We start from the raw sequence: 22,469 nt of genomic DNA, 5'->3' as shown, positions 1-22,469 counted from the left end.
CAAAGAGAATATTTGGAGATGGTAAAGGTTTGTTTTTATAAAATTAATCTCATTAGTAACATCTGTAACATTTCCTGTACTTTGGGTATCAACATCTTGGCTGCACTAGGTTGCTAATTAACGATACACTGAATAAACTTATCTCTTGTAACTTTACCCTGGAATCTTTCTCTAAGAAACAGCTGCTTCTTAAGAGAAAAAGCTATGCAGGTTCCCCCCCGCCCCATAAAACATTTTCATAAACATTGTAAGCTAATCTCTAGTGGTAATTCATCAAAAAACAGCTCTTGGTATATTTTCATCAGTGAAATAGAAATTAACAAGCTCAATAGGTCAGATCTAACATCTTCCAAAGGTAGAGCAAGACTTTGGCCTACTGTGATCTGTTCTCATATGGTTTCTTCAAGATTTTGGCAACATTTTCACCAATTCCTTCAAAGGCCTTTGCTGACAAAGAAACTCATTTTAGATTGTGTTTTTTCAACATATTATCTTATCTTGTTTTAGGACAAGAACAAGGAGGAAGGACAAAAGTTAGGGCCAGAACAAGTGTTTTGAAAGATAGCTTCTATATTTTTGCATATGAGTATAAAATTTCAAGAGAGGATTCGAAACGATTGCCATTTAGTTTAGTGAATTTTTATTCACATAATTAGGTAAGGGGCCTGGGGTGCCGCTCAATGGTAGAGCACAAGCTGAACGTGTGCGAGGGCCTGGATTCAGTCTCCAGCATTCTCTATCCAATACACACTCATGGATTAGTAGGTGAATTAGACATGAAGGAAAAATTGTAGAGGTTATTCTCTGTTTTTCTAATCATGACATCTTCATATTATCATTAGGAAATTTTTCAGAGCAAAGTATACCCTTCCTTTCAACATGCTCATTATTAATGATAGTAGATATAAATCTATTTTAATTAGTTATCTCAATTTTGAGATCAGAGGGCCAACTTATAAGACTTGATGGATTGTTATTGTTTTTAACCCATAACTTGGCTAATAACTTAGTCAAGTGTCAACTTTTCCATTTTTTATTTGTTCATTTGTGCTTGTTGGCACAAACAATGAGAGCTTCAATCATACTTGGTGTTTGCTTTCATTCCTCCCACCCCACCCCCAGAATTCTTGTTCTGTTGTTGTTGGTGAGGTCTGGTGTCACTGGTTTTGAGGTCTGAAAATAACTAATCTTCTGAAAACTGACTTACCTGAGCACATATAAATACAAGGCAACTTGCTGCCCACTCGAGAGGGAACAACAGTGGAGGTCTCCAAGTAAGAGAAATGCACTCCCTTCTCATGGCACTGCCTATATCCTATTTAACACATGGCTTTCTGACCTAAAGAACAGGAGTGGGTGCCTATGTTGATTCATATGTTGTAGATAGTAAAATGTAACCTTTCTTATTTTTTGAATATAAAAAAATTAAAGTTCTAGTATTTTCTCCCATACTCCAAGTAGTTAATCTTGCAAACTCCACTCTGGAGACCTAGTTTAGATAATCCCGAATGCCATTTTCAACTCATAAATGAAGTCAATGGAGGTTATGCCAGAACACAGGCCCTCGTTGTCTGACTATTGGAAGAACACCTGTGTAATCCCCAAATTCATGTTTCCACTTATTGGCTCCAGAGAAACCCTCCATTCAGAAGCCCACTCTGTAAAGAATGAAGGAAGGTTGATAGGTGAGTTTTCTCCTGTAGTCACTCAGCTCTGAGTGGTGAATCCTCTCAGAGTTGGGAGAAGAACTGAGAAATGTCAACAAGTCTCTCTCAAAACAAAATTATTCACTGGATACAAATTGTATTTGGAAGACTTAACAGCTGCAAATGGTGGGAGGGATGTGATGGGATCATGTATTTGCATGGCTTTTCTTCTGGACAGTTCTATTTTGTATGGGAAGAAGAAATTGACCCTATTTTATTATGTAGAAAGTAAAAGTTTTCTAAATCTAGTCTTTACCACTTGGATTATTTGCTTTAAACAAAGTTTTCTGCATGTGGTATGCCAAGGGGCAGGAGCTCAGGAAGTCCAATGTGTACCATTGAAGGTAGGGGGAATGAAGCTATACACCGTCAGTAGGCTGCAACCTGGTCCAGTGGGCAAAGCCAATATTAAGAGTCTGAAAAGACAGTTGTAAACATTGAGGAGAAATCATTTCCATAGCAGCAAGAACTAGTCACCCATAAGTAAAGTCTCTTAAGATCCTAATTTACAATAACAAAGGTAAGTTTTAAAAGAAAGAAAGTACAAGCCATGCCCTTTAAAATCTGTCTGGTCAAATTTTCTCCATGAAAATGAACTTCTGTCTTGTTCTTACTTATTCTTCAATTCCTTCCAGGGGTTAATCACTCTCCTAACCGGAGTGCTTCATAAAAGATAAGAATAATTTGCCCTTAGGAAAATGGTTGATTGGCTATGTCTGTGTTTGAGGACAGGAAGGTAGATACAATGTAGATGCCATTTGGTACTTTTTTGTTTGGAAAAAAGTTTTGTTAACTAAATGACAAGAGAAAGAAACAGTCCTAGATTGTTTTTTTGCTGTTTTAGAGATTCAACCAACATTATCTATCATCAGAGAGTCTAAGTAAAAGAAAGGGTTGTTTGTATCTTATTTAAAGTTATAATACCCCTTCTATTAGGTCTTTTAGAAAGTAACGAGATGGCTCTTATAAATGGCACTTTTATTTGTACTTCATCTTTACACATAGGTTTATAAGCACTGGTATTGCATTTCCTCCATGAAGGGACAGAGATTATTAACTACGTGCATCCTCACTGGGTTCCTGTTACATGTTTGCATATTGGATTCCCCCTCTTTATTTTACCATGAAACTAGACCCTCCATACTCAGCCAACCCCAACCACCCCACTCTGTTTAGAAAAGATCTTGCTTCTCTTTGCATCAAAATATGCAGCCTGCTGGTTTCTCTTACTTATAATGTGTAATCAGACACACTTACTTGAACTATTCCATACAACACAGATTAAAGAAACAGTCACAAGAGCAACTTCAGCAGCCAGTCAGTAACCTGGGGAGTATTGTCTTTACAATAAAAGTCACTAATTAGATACCAAGTTTACATGTTTCCACTTACAAAAAGGAAAAATAGCCCAACATGGTGGTGCATGTCTGTAATTCCAGCAGCTCAGGAGGCTGAGGCAAGAAGACCACAAGTTCAAAGCCAGCTTCAGCAACTTAGCGAGTCCCTAAGAAACTTAGTGAGACCCTGTCTCAAAATAAAAAGTGAAACAATGGGCTAGGGATGTGGCTCAGTGGTAAGGTAAGTGAATTGAATTCAATATCTAGAGCACAGAAGATGAAGCAACTGACTGCATTTCAAGGTTTCCTTTTAAAGACTATGAAAACATTATTAAGAAGATTCCCAGAGGGCCTCTCACTCATTGATTAGAATTGGTTCATATCCTCATCTCTCAGTCAGTCACTAGCAGGNGAGAGAGAGAGAGAGAGAGAGAGAGAGAGAGAGAGAGAGAGAGAGAGGGAGAGAGATATCTCATAGCAGCAACCAAAATTAAGTAACTAAATTCATAAAGTGGTAAGGAGTTCCATCAGGCACATCAAGATTTAAATATTTATTAGTTACTCATACATTCTTGAAACTAGAAAGGGGAACCAAAATCTAAACCTTCTTTTCAAATCAAAAATATATTTCAGACACTTTTAGATATTTTATAGCATGGTCCCATCAAACTGTCAGCCCACATTCCCTGACAGAGGCCTAGGCAATAAGCTAACTCCTTAGCTTCCAACCATCTCCTCCATCATGGCTGATAACCAGGCACACAACATGAACCAGGCCCAGCTGACACATCAACTGTCACACTTCTTGTGTATTCTCCAACCAGAAGCCAACAGACAGATCTCTTACTGCCACTCCGAAACCATTCCCAGAATTTTCATTCTGAAGAACCATCTGAGAGGGTTGTGCTTCCAACCCTTTCTCAATATACTATACCTGGATCAGGCATGAAAATATAGGCTCAATGTTTAAAATGGAGAAGTAATAAACACTAAAAACACTGTTGTAATTCTTTTCCACCTGAGGAATATGATTCTGCTTCAATAAGGAAGGAAATTCTGACATGTGCTATTAACACGTCAGATCCTTGACAACATTATGCTAAGTGAAATAAGCCAGTCACAAAAGGAAAATATATATAATTCCACTTATATGAGATGGAGTAGTCAAAATAATAAAGACAGAAAGGAGCACAATGGTTGCCAAGGGCCAGGGAAGGAGAGAACAGGAGTTACTGTTTAAAGAGTTTTAGTTTTACAAAGGATAAAAAAAGTTCTGGAGATGGTTGTACATCATCATGAATGGATTGATATCACTGAGCTGTATGCCTTAAAATGGTTAAGATGGTTAAATTTTATGTTATATTTGTATTTTACCACCATAAAATAATACATTTTTAAAAGTACTTTTTTCCATTGAGACTTCACACAACTCACCTCTCCTCTTAAAAGTTATAACCTACACAAAATAATACTAGCTCAAAGTAGAGTGTTTCAATCTGCATTAATAACCTTTGAAAAAGTGAGCCTAGGAAGGCCTCTGAGATTCAAGCAATAAAACTAGCCACTCAAAGTTCACTGAATCCATAAGCCAGGGTACTTCTGTGAAGGACTCTGTGCTGGAAATGAATGAATAAGGCTCTAACGACAGATCCAAATTCAATCAACACGGCATGCCTCTATCTACTCATCCAAATAACTGCAGGCTCTTTGAGCATGTGTTCAACTGCTTAATCTAGCATAAGGGGATGGCTATGCTCAGAATCCAAGGAACCATCTTGATTTGAGCCCAAGAATGTGGTATTAACTCTCATCAGAGCAGAGCCAGGAGAGCACTGTTTTTTTTTTTTTTCCTAGCCTTTTGCTTAAAAATTAGTACATGCAAGTATGCTTACAAACATCAAATACCTTCTGTGATGAAAAATTCCAACATATGAATAATAAATCTCCCTCTTATTGCCCCCCTCAAAAAGGAAAAGTTTACGGCATTCCCTAAAAGTGTACTCCTTCCATTCTCCCCTATACTACCACACCTTCAAATATAAAGATAAATGAGATTTTTAAGATAATTCACATTTAACTGATTGGTTATTCCCTAAAAAACAGTTTCAAATACCAGGTAAATCCACAGATGTAATTGTACATAACTGATTATTGCTTTCCATGTATACTTTTAGAATGTCAAGGCTGCCATTCTAATTGGCATCAGAGATCTGTCAATGTGCAAACCCAGGCAGCTCAATTATTTTGCCCAACTGGAGAAGTGAGTTATCTAGAAACAAATGGGAATGACAGATTAAAAGGCAACCCTTGCTAATACTTTCAAATTGGGCTAAAGTTAGTTATACCCTGTCGAGTCCTTCTACTTCTTTGGACGACCAATGCAGCAAGCATGGCGAGACATATTGCTTGGGCCTCTAATCTTAGCTCTGACATTTCCTGTCTCATGTTCTACCATCAATAGTGACCTACTTGCTATACCACGCGGTTTTCCAACTGGGGCTTTTGATGCTCACACATGGGCAACACAATTATTTTTATATTTAGCACAAATGTAGCCATGAAACATTTCAGATGATTTCCAGCTCAAGATATCCACACTAATCTTGTTTTGTGGTAATCTTTTTTTTTTTTTTTGCTTTGTCATTTAGAAACACAATAGTTATCATCCGTTAAAAAAAAAAAAAACCTTCACATTCATTTTAAAGGAACCTGTAAAAACGCTAAATTATATCAGTATCTAATACATTGAAAACCAACTAGAAAAAAGTGAATCATATCCTAGTTATTTATTATCTCATTTGAAGAATTGATCACAAATGACCTTTGTTGAAAGTGATTGATAGGAAACAATATTGCTAGTATCATTTAGGTCTAAAATCCTTAGAAAAGAGAAAATAACTTCATAATGACAAAAAAGAGTAGACAAAAACTAATACTGAGAGATGGAATAGAAATATAGATAAAGATTTACACTTTTCCTTAGGTAAAACTGTGGGGAAAAAAATGAAAAACTCACTGAAAAATAATGCTCCAGTAGTTACAAATATATAACAAGAAAGATTTCCAATGCAACAAAATATGCCTGAAGGTATCTCAGTAATGTTTTACTAGGCAAAGTAAAACTGCTATTCATAGTTTTTAAAATTAGGAAGGCCATCCTTGCAGATGTATGTAACACAGTAAATGACTCTTCTAAATTTTGTCTTTTTGTTAGCTTTGATCCACAAATCCTAAAGAAACAAGCAAAGGGTTCAATGAAGGATACTTGTTCTATGTCACTTGTGAATAAGCAAGTTCCTAAAACCCAACCAAATCTCCAGAACAGATGTCGGGAGTCTGCAATACACCTATTTAAATGAATCTCCAAAACTCCATAACTACACCAACTCAAAAGCAGCTGCTTTTGTGAATCATAAAAGGACCTTTCAAATCACAGTATTCACACATGGAAAAGCACATGTTCCACTTTGCCTCAGCCAAAGAAACCTCACTGCCTTCCCCCAAAGTACTTGGGAAATATTCCAGCAATGTGTGTGTACCCATTATGAATTCGTTCTCATTGCTACAGCTTTTGCTATACATTTTCTATAGTGTCATGCTGTTTTTCACCCACATAGAAAAGAAAAAAAAAAGAAAAGAAAAAAAAGGTGGGGGGAACTTCAGTTGATCCATAAAAGGGCCAATCTATTGTATATGAAAACTGCACTGTCAAAGGCAGGCTGTCAAGAGCTTACATAGATAGTACACCTGTTGAACTTAAATAATAATGGTTCATGGACTAAGTCCTTTAATTATTGATCTCATTTTCACCTGGATCCCTGATAAATTCACACAATTATACATCCAACTATACTCAGGTTATAAAATGAGAACAAAGTGAGGAAGAAAGTAATCCCCGCTAGCATACATAATATCAGGCAAACAGCATAATATCCTGTTCCCTTTCTTTCCCCTCCATTTTTTATGACTTGTTTCTGAGGCATAACCTAAAAACAATCTGCAAGAACTGGATTAAAAATGACTCTAAATACAGATGTGTTTTTACTTACCATAAAATTTAGATCTGTTTTTGGAAATCCGATATGGGGAGTTTAGCTCAGAAGTATATATCATTGTAAGTGACTCTAACAGGTTTTTCTGATAGTGGGTACATCAGGAGACAGAAAACGACGACAAAAGGATTTAGAATGATATGATGTGCAGAACCACCAGAGCTTGTGAGAGCGCCTGGGGAGAGCCTCAGGAAGATAAACAGGGAGGAGGAGAATGCAAAGTTCTTATCAAAGTCAAATGAGTCTCAGACACACTGCAAGTCTCAAAAATAATGCCATAGTTAGCAAATAGCACCACAACCCAAAGAGAAACAGTTAAAGAAGAAGAACAACATACCACAAAATAACTACGTTAGTGGGGAAGGTGAAAGCCAGAGAAAAGGGACTTTGCAAAGAAGCGCCCTATTTTATTTCTGTTGATCCCTTGGAAATTAATATGTAAGGTAAAGCTAGTTTTCAATTTGCACCTTCATAATTACTTCAAAATAATTAAGAATACAGTTCTGAGAAGAAATCACTTTAGCAGATACATGAGTTCAAATGAAAAATTATGTATATGCCAAGAAAACAATTTTATTTTGTTTACGTGAATCTGCCATCACAAATGATGCAATTAAAATTTCTCCCAGTTTACAACTCAGCCTTAGAAGTAACTTCATTTTTTAAGGGCTTATGCCAAAATAAAAGTGTTGGTGATATCCTTAAAACTATAATAAATTTTTAAAAACCTAGAGAGTATGACTCAAATTCCCTCTTGTTCTAGGCTCTCTCAAAACTCCCACATAATACTACCATAGTAAGTATATCTTCTCTAAAGAATTTTGATATCCATATCCATTTTTGCCCTCAAACATAATGAAATATAAGTTTTGTTAGTCCTCAAATTTTATAGGGAAAAATCTGAGATGGACATATTCAAGTTTAAATGACAACTGACATCTTACCTTATTCTTAGGGAAGGCAATAAAGATTGTGGATTATTAGAAATCAAAACTTATAAATATTCATTCATTAACTTATTCACTTGTTTTTTCACTCATTTTACTGTAAGTTTCAGCCCTCATGGAACTTATATTCTAGTGGAGGAGACGGATAAAAATAAGAGGTACCTGTGAAGAGGAGACATTTAAAGGCCTGAAGGGGAAGATGTAGCTGTAAGAACCAAATACATGTGATTTAAGCAGAGGGAAGAGCAAATGCAAAGGGTCACACGTGGGAAAGAGTCTGGCTTATTAGACTAACGAGGAAGACATATGGTTGGCAAACTGAGTGAGGGCAACAGGGTAAGTAATAAGGTCACAGTTTTTGAAGTTTGGTCAGGGCCTTATCACCTAATACCTTGCAGATCATGGTAGACCCGGGACTGTTTTCCAAGTGAAGGGAAGCCATGGAGAGTAGGAAGGGTTAGGCAGATGAACCCAAGTCCAAATCCTAGCTTAGCCACTTATATGTTGTGTGACAAAAGCAAATTACCAGCTCTTCTTGGATGCTAAAATCCTAATTTATGAAAGGGCCCTCAACAATAGTCACTTGTAATCATCAGTCTTATTAACACTATGATATAGAAATAAAGTTAATAAAAAAGTTTACATTTAAATAGGCTTACAGTGCAAAATAACATACTGGAAATACAGAATTATTGACAAATAAATAAGTTATTTTAATCTCTTTTTATTCAGTAAAGATCATACATTTATTGAGGATTAAAATACAACCGACACTAGTATGGCAATATGTAAATCAGTGGATGTGTAACCGATGTGATTCTGCAATCTGTATACGGGGTAAAAATGGGAGTTCATAATCCACTTGAATCAAAGTGTGAAATATGATATGTCAAGAACTATGTAATGTTTTGAACAACCAACAATAAAAATTTTAAAAAAAGACATAAATTAGTTCATTCAAATTCAGTGGGGTTTATTGTGATTCCAATCAGGACAATTATTGATTCTGGATCATATCTCCTTTAATTGGTCTGTATTGTGGCTTTTTTTTTTTTTTTGTCTGTCTACCTAGGTCTTGCCCTTTTGTGTCCAGAAACGTGTAGCCATTCAGTGGTACCTACCAACTATACAGCAGTCAAGAAGGGAATTTCAGTTATTTTCCAAGTCACAACAAGACACAGATAGCCGAGTAATCTACCTTCCCCACCTCCCCTCCCCCAACACACATACACCATACATCTTCTTTGCTAAAAGAATCCTAAGTTTGTTCACATCCATCTTCTCTCTCAGGCAATGATTCCCTGCTAGTGACTGACTGAGAGATGAGGATATGAACCAATTCTAATCAATGAGTGAGAGGCCCTCTGGGAATCTTCTTAATAATGTTTTCATAGTCTTTAAAAGGAAACCTTGAAATGCAGTCAGTTGCTTCATCTTCTGTGCTCTAGATATTGTCGTACTGCAAGAGACATTTGAACTGCTGTAGCCATCTTGCGAGTATGAGAAGGACTAGTCCTAGCGTGAACCAGTCCCCAAGGACAACAGAGGCAGAGAGAAGAAACGGACCTGTATCTTTGATGATGACATTGTGTAAGTAGATCAACCAATCCTGTCATCTGCTCTGTTTTTCACATAGGATAATGCATTGCCTTACTGTGTATGCCAATTTAAGCTGGAGTCTTTTGTTTTATATGTAGAAGATCTCAGCAAGTGGACTCTATTACCTCTCCATGTGGACAGTTCCATTCTTGGGGGAAAAAATGACTCATTTCTCTGACTCTGAAAAGGTCTAGGATTAGAATGAGGACTCTGATTCTAGTTCACTGAATTCCAAGAACACTAAGTTATGGGATAAGAGCATCTTAATTTGTAACACTGGGATAGTCAACCAGAAAATCCCAAGGGGAAACACTCTAGAAATCAAAACAAAAAAATGGGTAGCCAGGACCAAATAGTCTGTGGCTTTCCCTACTTGTTTAAAATATTTACTTTTGCCTCCCACCCATTTGGGACATCAGTTCTTCTCCCAAGAAGCATACTTTTCATGAATCTTTTATTCTTTAAGGCTGCCAACTCCATCTTTATCTAATTATAAGAGTTTCAAAAGAGATCACATGGACTATCACAGACCCAGGCACAGGTCAGAAGTTAAGGAATCAAAAGAAGCTTTATACTTTGCAGACATGACTAGGTGGGAGAAGTACTCCAGAGAAGACGTAGAGCGCTGGGATTTCTAGTCAGGAGGTAGACTTATCTGAAAAGGAAGGAAAAAAACACCCTAACTATATACTATGGTAGGAATATTTGCATCCCCTGCAAATTTCATACATTGAAATCTAATTCCCGAATGTAACAGTATTAGAAAGGGGGACCTTTGGGAAGTTATTAGGTCATGAGGGCTCTGCCTTCATGGTTCCCTTATGGCAGCCCAAACAAACTAAGACACCATCAAATGATATGTGGAATTTTTAAAAAATGAAAATATCAGGGATCAGTAAAATTTATTTTGTGAAAAAAGCATAGATGAAATAGGTGAAGGAAAGAGCTGGAGGAGGACTACTGCTTGGGGAGCTGATGGTGGGGATTGAGAATGAAGTCAATAAAAGATTACATAAATGTCTAAGGGTTCATAACAAGCAAAAACAAAACAAAACAAAAAAACAGCATGGCTGGAAATCAAATTAACCATTCCAGTCTAATAAGAATTTTTTCTAAAAGAAAATTATAGAATTATAAATTTAGCACATAATGGAGAGCAGAAAATGTAATGCATACAGATTTTATAATTTCATACAGTATTTAGAAACATTACTTGGAAAATGGAGTGAACATTATAACTGGCGAAAATTTGCTAAGAGACCATAATTAAAGTAGAATAGTAAATGGTGTCTTAGTTCTTGAAAGGGTCACTATCAGGATTCCATTTAATGTCTTCATTATTAATCTGCAGCAAAAGTGGAAATTCATTCAATGTGACGAGAGTATCTAACTGTGAGATATTGCCAGGGGCAGGAAAGTGGTAGAAAAATATATGATGTGAAACAACACAACTTAATTAGATAAGTAAGGAAAAACAACCTGAAACACCAGAAATGAAAACTAAGTAAAAAACAAATGAAGAAGAGAAAACTAAAGTTCACTGGCAATAATTCTGAAAGGGAAGAAAAAGTAACAACTGTTGACATTGGGTACAAAGTAATTAACATCCCAGCCTTAAAGAGAAATAGGCTATGGCTAGTGAACAAGAAGTTAAGAATTGGAGAAGAGTCACATCAGTCTACACATCCTGTTTTTAAAGAAATCAAGTCAGGCTTACCGTTATTCTCCCTATTCAGTGTGTATCTCTTTGGGTTTTGTACAAAGTTTCATCTCCTTGGTTGTAATAAACATGTCTGTTGCCAGTGAAGCTTTATGATCTTGCTCCTTAATGACAGGTAAGTGAGCAGAAGTTGGTAAGAGTGATTAGGCAGGTAGAGGGTATCACTGGTAAGGATGTTAACATTGGTAAAAACTGAGGTTTTGTGGGCTAATCACTTTTGCACCATATGAGGCTGTGGGGGCATGCAATATCCCATCAGAAATATACACTGGAGTGCTCTAAGAAGTCCTCTGATAATGGTCAAGAATGTAGTTACTCTGGCAGGGAAAAGATCAATGGTGACACTGATTGTAGTAGGGCTTTTATGAAGTGGAGTTCTACCTGAAGAGAAGGGAAAGGAGAGTATCAAAGAAATGAAAACATTATTGGAGGGTGGGGACTGAATTAAGGAGAGAAGTTGAAATCAGGGATACTTAAAGATTAAGGAATAACAACTTTCTGACTGAGAACCTCTGTTTGTACTGCATATATACAAAGTGGAAAAGGAAGATTTAATATCTAAGACAAGAAAAGCAGATTTGAGAAAATGCAAAGCAAAACACCACAAGGAGAATATTCACTCATTGCAGAGAAGGGAATAGTTGATTGTCCCACAGATGTTGGTCTCTACACCCTTACTTGAAGTCTCCCTGGGGTCCTGTCCTGCCAGGCCCCCACCTTAAAAGATTAAAGGAAAGTCCTGCATGTGCAGGGACAGGTGCTCCTGACTTATAAGATCCAAATGAAACCAGTGTTTGAGCCTAGAACCTAATCTAGGGTTGTTCCTCTTCTCTATGGCCTTGAATATCTAGATATCTTCTGATGTAATCATTCATTTTTCTAATATCTTCTTGGCAGGTATGAGAAAAAAGTACCTATATTAAGTGAGACTCAATCTCCCAGATGAGAGAGATAATTGGAGTCTTTGATCTCCTATATCCTCTAAAGACCCATAAGATCTAATATAAAATGCTAAACCCAAGGCCAGCATCATTCTAAATAGAGAAAAATTGAAAGCATTCCCTCTAAAAACTGGAAGAAGCCAAAGATGTCCTCTTTCACCATTTCTATTCAACATCATCCCTGAAACTCTAGCCAGAGCAATTAGACAAAAGAAAGAAATTAAAGAGATACAAATAGGTAAAGAAGAATTCAAACTATCATTGTTTGCTGGTGACATGATTCTATATTTAGAAGATCCAAAAAAATTCCACCAGAAAACTTCTAGAACTAATAAATGAATTCAGCAAAGTAGGCGGATATAAAATCAACACCCATAAATCAAACACATTCCTATATATTAGCGATGAGTCCACTGAAAGAGAAATTAGGAAAACTACCCCATTCACAATAGCCTCAAAAAAAAAAAAGAATGCCTGGGAATCAATCTAACAAAAGAGGTGAAAGACCTCTACAATGAAAACTACAGAACACTAAAGAAAGAAATTGAAGAAAACCCCAGAAGATGGAAAGCTCTCCCATGTTCCTGGATAGGCAGAATTAATATTGTCAAAATGGCCATATTACCAAAAGCATTAAGCAGATTTAATGCAATTCCTATTAAAATCCCAATGACATTCTTCATAGAAATAGGAAAAGCAATCATAAAATTTATTTGAAAAATAAGAGACCCAGAATAGCTAAAGCAATCCTTAGCAAGAAAAGTGAAGCAGGAGGTATCACAATACCAGAACTTAAACTATACAACAGAGCTATAGTAAAAAAAACAGCATGGTATTGTCAAGAACATAGATTTGGAGACCAATGGTACAGAATAGAGGACACAGAGACAAACCCACATAAATATAGTTTTGTCATACTAGACAAAGTGTCAAAAACATTCACTGGAGAAAAGATAGCCTATTCAACAAATGGTGCTGGCAAAACTGGAAATCCATATGTAGCAAAATGAAATTAAACCTCTATCTCTCATCTTGCACAAAAATCAACTCAAAGTGGATCAAAGACTTAGGCACTAGAACAGAGACCCTGTGCCTAATGGAAGAAAAAGTAGGCCCAAATCACCATGTCAGCCTAGGGTATGATTTCCTTAAAAAGACTCCTAAAGCACAAGAAGTAAAATCAAGAATCAATAAATGGGATGGATTCAAATTATAAAGCTTCTTCTCAGCAAAGGAAACAATCAATACCGTGAGGAGAGAGCCTACAGATGGGGAGAAAATCTTTACCATATGCACCTCAGATAAAGTATTAATCTCAAGGATATATAAAGAACTCAAGAAACTTAACACCAAAAATACAAATAACCCAATCAATAAATGGGCTAAGAAACTGAATAGACACTTCAAAGAAGAAGAAATACAATCAACAAATACATGAAAAAGTGTTCAACATCTCTAGCAATTAGAGAAACGCAAATCAAAACTACACTAAGATTTCATCTCCTGTCAGAATGGCAATCATCAAGAATACAGAAAACAATAAGTGTTGGTGAGGATGTGGAAAAAAGGGTACACTCATACATTGCTGGTGGGCCTGCAAATTGGTACAACCACTATGGAAAGCAGTATAGAGATTCCTCAGAAAACTGGGAATGGACCCACCATTTAAAAAATTTTTTTGTTTTAGTTGTTGATAGACTTTTATTTTATTTATGTATTTATATGTGGTGCTGAGAATCGAACCCTGGGCCTAACACATGCCAGACAAGTGTGCTACTACTGAGCCACAGTCACAGCCATCCCACTCCTTGGTTTATACCCAAAGGACTTATAGTCAGCATACTACAGTAATGCAGCCACATCAATGTTTATAGCAGCTCAATTCACAATAGCTAAATTATGGAACCAACCTAAGTGTCCCTCAATAGATGAATGGATAAAGAAAATGTGGTATATATACTCAATGGAATATTACTCAGCTTTAAAGAAGAGTGAAATTATGGCATTCTCCAGTAAATGGATGGAGTTGGAGAATATCATGCTAAGTGAAATAAATCAATCCCACAAAATAAAGGCCAAATGTTTTCTCTCATATGCAGATGCTAATTCACAATAAGGCAGGAGGCACTAGAGAAGAACAGCATTACCTTAGATTAGGTAGAGGGAAGTGATGGGGGGGAGGGGTGGGGAAGTGGGAATAAGAAAGATAGTAGAATGAAACAGATATTATTACTTTATAGTATATATGTGACTACATCACCAATATGATTCTGCAACATGTACACTCAGAAAAATGAGAAATTATATCCCATCTATGTATATCAAAATGCATAAATGCATTCTACTGTCATGTATAACTAATTAAAGCAAATTTAAAAAATTAATTAAAAATATTGCTTCAAAAAAAGAGATCTAATATAAAAGGGATATCCTAATGGTCTTTATTTCAGGCAGTTAAGCTTAATTCAGTTAAACCATAAATTCCACCTGGACCATGGTCTATAAACAACCTCAAAAATACAGCTCCCAGGAGTAGTGTTCACGTAAGCCAAAAGATTGTGTCACAAAAATGATCATGTTGAGGATGTATCCTGAAGAAAGGAAGATTTATAAATGAAAACTATTAAAAAAGAAAAAAAAAAACCTTCCCTATAACATTGAGCTTTGGACACCAGCTGCCTCTAGGCACAGTACCATCTTGCTCCTCAAAGGTCTCCCAAACCCATGGTCAAAGCTACCTAGTAACCTGCATCTGATGGCCCAAGGAACCAAAACATCTGAAACTTTACAGGACAGGAAAGGCTATTCCAAATCTCAAAGCATGACCCACAAATCAACCACCTTTCAAGATATAACAAGGGACATGCAAACAAAAGAGGAGCCAGGAGAGGAGATGGCCTAGACAGGGATTGTGACATCCTTGAAGACACACAGGAATGAGAGGAGGCAGTGAGACAGGAATGAAGCAAAGGGACTTTGAAGATGGGTGAGGCAGGAATAGGTGATCTTGTGTGAAGTACTGAGAGTGGTACTAAAGCTGACAGCAGAGCCCTACAATTGCACATCTTTTGAAGGTCTTAGATGTTCACTTATAATTCTTCGTAGCCTTTAGTGCACCTAGCAACTACTTTTTCTTTTTTTTAAGTAAACTTTCTCGAGAAACTACAAGATGAAAAGTGTGATCCCTGCCCTCAAGAGGCTCCCAGTCTGGAGGGCAGAATACAGAAGATAAGGGCTTTTCCCAAAGAGGATACTGGGCCAAAGGGGAACAAGGAAAATCTTCCCAAAGCCACTAATAGTTGAACTGAATTTTGAATTAGCTAAGCAAAGAAGGGGTACTACCCATGATGGGTATTCAATAATATTTGTTAATTAATTTCAGTTCATTTTTGTTTGTACTGAGTACCTGGAAGATCACTTAAGGACTTGGAGCTAGTTTTTATCGCCTTTTTTTTTTTTTGCCTTTGTTTTTATTATTGTCCATTTAAAAAACAAATCTATCAATTTTAGCAGTCAATAATAATAATCTGAAAAAAATATTGCATCTTATCTTTAGCTGGGGTGGGAAAGTACACTCATAATTTTTCCAATTACAAGGCATCTTCTTCTTGTATTTATTTCATAGCAAAAAGTTTTTTAAACCTTCAAAAAAGAACACATTTTGCTCACTTGAAATATGTGTGTATATTTTAGCATAAAATACACTTGGCAGCTCCTAACATAATTGCATGGCTACGCCTTGCAAAAACTTGATTTCTTTTTAATCAAATTTTTAGACCCATACTGGATTTCTTGCCAGTGCTGCAATAGTAAGCAATAAATACATCATTAGACCAATGGTGGTTCGATGATAGATTACTCAAAAGATAGTTCCAGCCAAGAAGAATAAGACCAGAAGTCTCATTGTACAAAGATTAATAAAATATCGTTTAAAACATAGATACCAAGTTAATATAACAGGAAAGAAAACACTACAAAATAGAACAGAATGGCTCTGGGTTTATGATGTAGTGATATTGATCATGGATTTTCCTAAGTACTCAAGAGCAGCCACACTATTATATATGCCTCTGATTAGACCCGGAGATGAGAAGGAAGAAGTTATATAAAAAAAGGAACTAACCAGGGGAAGGCCTTCTGCTATAATAAATTATTTAAAGCAAGCAGGGTGAGTGGGTTGTGAAGACAGTATAAAACAGAATCAATGCCCCCAAGAAACACCAAACCATTTTGCACCTCTATAAATTTCTTACTGCCCTGCCTGGCTTTTTAATAGAGGTATTTCTTTCCCACATGTTCCCCATCCCATCACCATTCCTGACCCTTTACTTTTGGCCCAATTCTTTTTCAGAGCTTAACATTTGTTTTTCTTGTGTAACCCTGGATCTGCTGTCTTCAGTTATGTTTTTCAGCTTGTGTTAGGAGTGTCTGTAAGGCCACAGATGAGAGCATCTGTCACTTCATTCTTCTGGATCTTAAATTTCCCACTGACACTATAAGCTGGGATATCTAATATGATACACATATCAACATGACTTCAATATCATCCTTGACTTTTTTCTTTTTCTTTTTCTTTTTTTGTTTTTTAAACCGCTGTTTCATTAAATCCACAAAGCTAAAGCTAAAGTAAAACTTCTCTAGCTCAAATATATGCACTGTTAGGAGATATTAGTAGACCCAAAAATTCACAGCAAAGGTAGGAGCTTGAAGGAATGTTTTGGAGACATGTTAGTTAAAATATCTAACATTTAAGTATTAGTAGAAGTTAAAAGAACAGATTAACTTGAAAAGTGGATTTTTTACAAGTTGACTTCACCATGGGAATAAGGATAAGGAAAGAAGGGTCAAAAACTTGAAAAGAGTTTGTCAAAGTTAGATGCCAGAAGTATGCCATGGCCAAAAAAAAAAAAAAAAAAAAGTTAAAATTGTTACATAGAAACAATGACCTATGGCCTAGTTTTAAGAAAAGCAGCAATTCACTGAAGTTTTGTTTTTGTTTTTAAATTAGGCTCAAACCAGGGCCATTGTATGGTCAGGGACTGTGGTATACCTCAGGCTTTTCAACTTTTGTTAGTCCATCAAATCATGCAGAAGCTGGGCAAATAAAATATAAGTAATTCTATTTTGCAAGTTTAAAAACATTCTGGGTAGCATGACATGACAATAGACAAACCAGCACAAGGTTAAAATACAGGCCCAAAGAATTCACATAGGCTTTGCTCCGTTGGGCTCTGGGAACTTTAGCAAATTATTTGCCTCTCTAGGTCAAGGTTGGCTGATTAAGGTCAGGATTATTGAACCAATTATCATATATGATGTTAACTTTATAAAGAAAACTGTTATAATGTCACATTAAGTATGAAAAGATTAAAAGAAAAGAATAAAAAAATAGATATATGGTATAAATGACTAAGCATAACCCTATCTTATCACCACAATGCTAAATAAAAACAGTTCAAAACATAAGGCCAGCTTCTCAGCTATTGGTGTCATATTTGACTATGAAAGACAGGATCTAAATATTATCCTTTTGTGGCTGCTGTTTGCTCATCTGGAACAAAGTGGGAAAAAATCAGTGTCCTCAAAGGATTGTTAAGATAAGTGACCTATCAACATGCTTGCCAAGTGCTTCTTTAAACAGAAATTGCTCCATAAAATCCCAGTGATGATCCAATGGTCTGGAACAATCCAAGTTCAATGCTCTGGCCCACGTCCTTTTGTCATCAGGGAAGTAAATATTCTGAGCACTTTTGACCTCTGAGAAGTCATTTAGTATTTTAAGTACTAGAATGGTAGAAAAAGGGAAGGGCAGCTTTAATAGATTAATTCTCTTTCATATCTTATTTAGGAGTCTTTTATGGAAAATTATATATATATATTCTGAAATGGTAAAACAGAATCCAGATGTCAGTATCAAATGATAAATAAAAAACTAATTGACAATAATTAATAAATCAAAATCCACACTAATTTTAGTGAAAAGAGAAGTAACAACCAATTCTCAATGCATCTCTCTCTGATAAAATGAAAATTCACTTAATTAATTAGACAAATACTTTAAGATTCTTCTAAGGTGACTTTCAGAAGCTGAGTATCCCTGTCAGGGTGCAGTGATGCACACCTGTAATCCCAGCAGCTTGGGAGGCTGAGGTAGGAGGAGGATCATGAGTTCAAAGCTAGCCTCAGCAACTTAGCAAGGCCCTAAGCCCTAATCAACTCAGTGAGACCAAAACGGGCTGGGGATATGGTTTAGTGGTTAAGTGGTCCTGAGTTCAATCCCTGGTGCCAAAAACAACAACAAAACAACAACAACAACAACAACAACAACAACAACAACAAAAAACATGGGCTCATGAGTGGGTGGCCTGGGACAGTCTGCTGGCTAACAACAGAGCAGTGAAACTTCCCAAGGAGACCCCTGATATATAAGTCTGTATTAGCTCAGCTGAAGTGTGCACTTTGGTTCTAGCTTCCATCCTGAAATGTCTTTTAGAAAGAAGAAAGGTGTCTCCTCTCCTAACCTCCAGGGAGAAATGCCCAACAATGTGTACTAGGGCTGGCCAAATCAACTCACAGCTTCCCAGGAACCAGGAGTGGGAGTGGGTGGTAGAAGGAATAAGATTAGGCAGGGGTCTTAAACTACCTTGCTTCCTAAGACAAACTTCCTTAGAATTGGGCCCAACCTGCAATAGGAATAGCTGAAGATTCCAAAACAACTCTAAACACTGGACAAAAGGGACCCATTGTTGAGGAAAGAGTGTTAATGCATTACCTATAAATTTCACAAGGCCAGTAAATGCCACCTGGAAATTTCTGAACAATTATTTGTTAAATCAGTTCACAGCCTATGTCCTTTTATATCGAAAAACACCATTCCAGTGTTTCTTGATTTCCCTGAGGGAATCCCTGGTATTAGAATCATTTAGGTGTAATTGTTGAAAATTCAGATTCCTAAGCACCACCCTAGACCCCAGAATTGAATCCCTAGGACTAGAGTCCATCCTAAAAACTAAATTTCTAAGGAGCAACCCAGTTGATTTGGACGGTTCGTATTAAGGCAGGAGAATTACTGTATCTATATAGCTCTTAGAAATTTAGACATGCAAATATTAGGGATTTGTATATTTGCCCCAAAATGTTTATATATACCATAGAAGTGAAGACAATACTTCTTGTGGTGAGTTCCCAAAACCATTCTAGTTTATTCTGCCCACATATAATGAAAACCATTATTAAAATGTAAATATGAGCATAAAATTATTGTGAAAATATCAACTATGCTTTTAAAAAATACTGCCTTTATTGTCACCCAAATGCTATTAAAGGAATTTATAGTTTTAAAAAATATCAGTCATTTGGCTTCAGGAACTTATTAAGCTGCTGTACTCCTCCCATATCCTTTTAGTCATCAGAATTTTTGTGATAAAGCCTTTTTATTATTTTTAAACTATAAATTGTGAAACATTGCTACTAGTGTTTAGGCTGAATATGAATTTATGTCCAAGTTATAAATTCCTTAAAAGCATGTTTCATTAAAATTACTAAGACAGTCTTAACTCCAGTCTCTGCAATAAAGCTCTATTTACTAATATTAAAGTGTCTTTTTGTGGGGTACAAATAATTCAGTTTCAATGCATTCTCTTAAGAAAAAGAAAACAGTTTCTGATATACACACTACTGCAAAGCAGTAAACCAGTGTTGCATGGTGATGTGACAAGCACCACAATCCTTTTTCTAGAGGGATTATTTTTTCTCCATTAAGCTCTCCCTCCCTGAAATCATGGCTACAATTATTTCACAAAATACAATTTGTGACTTCTAGAGACAATATTCCCTTTTTTCCTTTCTCCCTCACTAAAACTGCAAGTTCAGGACAAACAATGAATGAAAATAGAACTTGAGAGGCAGGCTTTGTTTGTAGCACGTTAGTTCTGCTAAAGGGTTGCCCCCTATTCACCCTCCACTCCAGTTCTCTTACTCAAGTATACACATTATGTTTTAACAGATGGGAAGGCTGGCGGCTGCTGGGCTGTAAAACAGGAAGGCGGAATCTGCACCTAGTGGTATTTAACTGAATGCTCGTAAAGTTCATGGACATAACACTGACCCAGACTAGGCAGATGCAGACATGCTTACACATATACACTCACCATACACTCCACAGCTCAAAGGGCTCATCTCTGTGACCCAGGGAAAGTTCAAGGCTGTTTCCCCTTCATATATTTTTACCTCATCTACCTATCAATTTCACACATACATATACATACGAGTATGTGTATATGTATGTATATATATGTGTGTGAATACATATATATGTACATCCACATATGCATACATACATACACACATATAACTATGTATGTCAACATTTTACGTATTTTTCAAAGATCTATTCCCAAATTCTGGACCCAAGTCTCTTTCTAGTACTCTCAATAAGCTCTCATTCATTTCAAATAAGAATGAGAAGAAAATATTGTACTGGATACTATTTAGTAAACACATAACATAAACTTCATGTATGTAATTGCCCTCAGATAAACAAGCTGCATTAAAAGACAAAAAGGAAATCTAATCCAGACCGAGTCACAAAGTGTCAGGTTTAACCTTGACTCCTCTGTTGTCAGTTCTTGCCACAACTTCATCCCTTAAACACACAGGTGCTCAAACAAACGCCACCGGACCAGCTGGCGGTCCCTTTCGCAGTCTTGCCTTGGTCTCTCCCCGGCTGAGGCAGTGTTAGACACAGCAGCTCCCCCACCCCCACCCCGCTCCTAATTAAGTCCCTCAGACACATCTTGCGGGTTGATGTCTCGGAGGTTGGAGCCCCTCAAGAGGGGAGCGGATTCAACTGCTGATAGGAAGTAATTACTTTACAAAGTTTAACGTCCAGCAGCGCTGTCAATTCCTTTCCATCTGCAAAGCACTGAAGCCCCCGCTGTGGTGCCCACCCGGCTGGCCAATTTCTGGCGGCTGAAGACCCACCCAGAACACGAACGCTCGCTCAGCCCACGGGTTCAGATGCCGACGCCGGGTTACCGCACCGCACCGGCTGGGACGCCGGTTAATGTTTGAGGCACCCGTCCGCACGTCATCTAGGAACTGCTGTCCGCACACTGGAGGGCACGGTAGCCGACCCCCTGCGCGATGTCGCCGCCGCAGAGGGACAGGGGACGCGTCCGGACCTAATAATGGCAATTACGCCAAGTTGGTGCGTACACCGAATCGCGTTCGGGGCCGAGTTGGGATGCTTTGAAAACAAGTTCGGGAGTGGGCATATTGGCACTGAGTAAATTTCGCCCATCTGACCTCCCACAGCGGCCACGCTCTGACTGACCGAAAGACGAACGCCAGGAAGCGTCCGGTCTCTCGGTTCGCCGGCCGCGGAACGGCGCTGAGAGGAGCCGCTCGCCCTGCGCGCGGCCACTCACCCTCCTTGCCGAGTCCCGATCACAGACCGACGCCCCTTCTGCAGGTTCTCAGTTCCAAGTTGCCCCGAACCGGTTGTTTCCCACGCCCCGGCGGGCCAGGACACACTGAATCTGACCCGCACCTCGAAGGGAGCACCGCAAGCCAGGCGGCCGCCCCGGCTCAGCAGTCTCCGGAGCGCGCTGACAATTCGCGGACCTGATCAGTGAATGAGGCGGAACGCCGGGCTGAGCAGATCAGGCTCCGGAGGGAGGCGGGACCGGACGGTGAGGGGGGCGGAGCCAGACCCGGGCCGGCCTCGAGGGGCGGGGCGTCAATCAACCCGTGACTGATGGAGCCGACAGCCAATCGTGGTGGCGCCAGCACCTTCGACGACCGCGGGCTGTGCTTAGCACCGGTTCCCGCCCCGCAGACACTATCCAATCGCGTGCGGCCAAGGACTGGCTCGGGGTATTCTCTGGCGGCGGCGAAGTTGGCTACTGCAAGTGTGGTGGCTGCTGGCGGGTTTTGCATGGCTTGCTGCAGTGGGACCTGGACGCTTCAGGAGGGAGGCGGCGGCCCCTGAAGCCCCCTAGCCGAGAGAGGTCGGGAGGCCCCAGAGCCATCACGTGTCGGCGTACTGTGGGGCTAGAAGCCCAACCGCAGCGCAGAGACCCGGTTGACTACGCTTGTATCTGGAACCTGCCAGAGGCGCGGAACGTGGCTGCTCCAAAGGAGCCCCCGCCGTCGGAGGAAGCAGAG

The 22,469-nt window shown here is 38.2% G+C and overlaps 1 protein-coding gene across 2 annotated transcripts in view; it reads right to left on the bottom strand.

The window, feature by feature from the left end:
- Positions 1 to 21,960, bottom strand: part of Marchf3 (membrane associated ring-CH-type finger 3) — a 149,187-nt gene extending 127,227 nt beyond the window's left edge. For both annotated transcript variants that reach the window (XM_048811823.1, XM_048811824.1), the window contains exon 1: positions 21,731 to 21,960. The gene's annotated coding sequence lies outside the window, so the exon portion shown is untranslated. The remainder of the gene's footprint in view (positions 1 to 21,730) is intronic.
- Positions 21,961 to 22,469: the final 509 nt, after the last annotated feature.

This window comes from Marmota marmota, unplaced genomic scaffold (assembly GCF_001458135.2).
Source record: "Marmota marmota marmota unplaced genomic scaffold, marMar, whole genome shotgun sequence".
Lineage (NCBI taxonomy): Eukaryota > Metazoa > Chordata > Mammalia > Rodentia > Sciuridae > Marmota > Marmota marmota.
The sequence above is the reverse complement of the archived record's forward strand: the minus strand, read 5'-3'. Positions and strand labels throughout refer to the sequence as shown.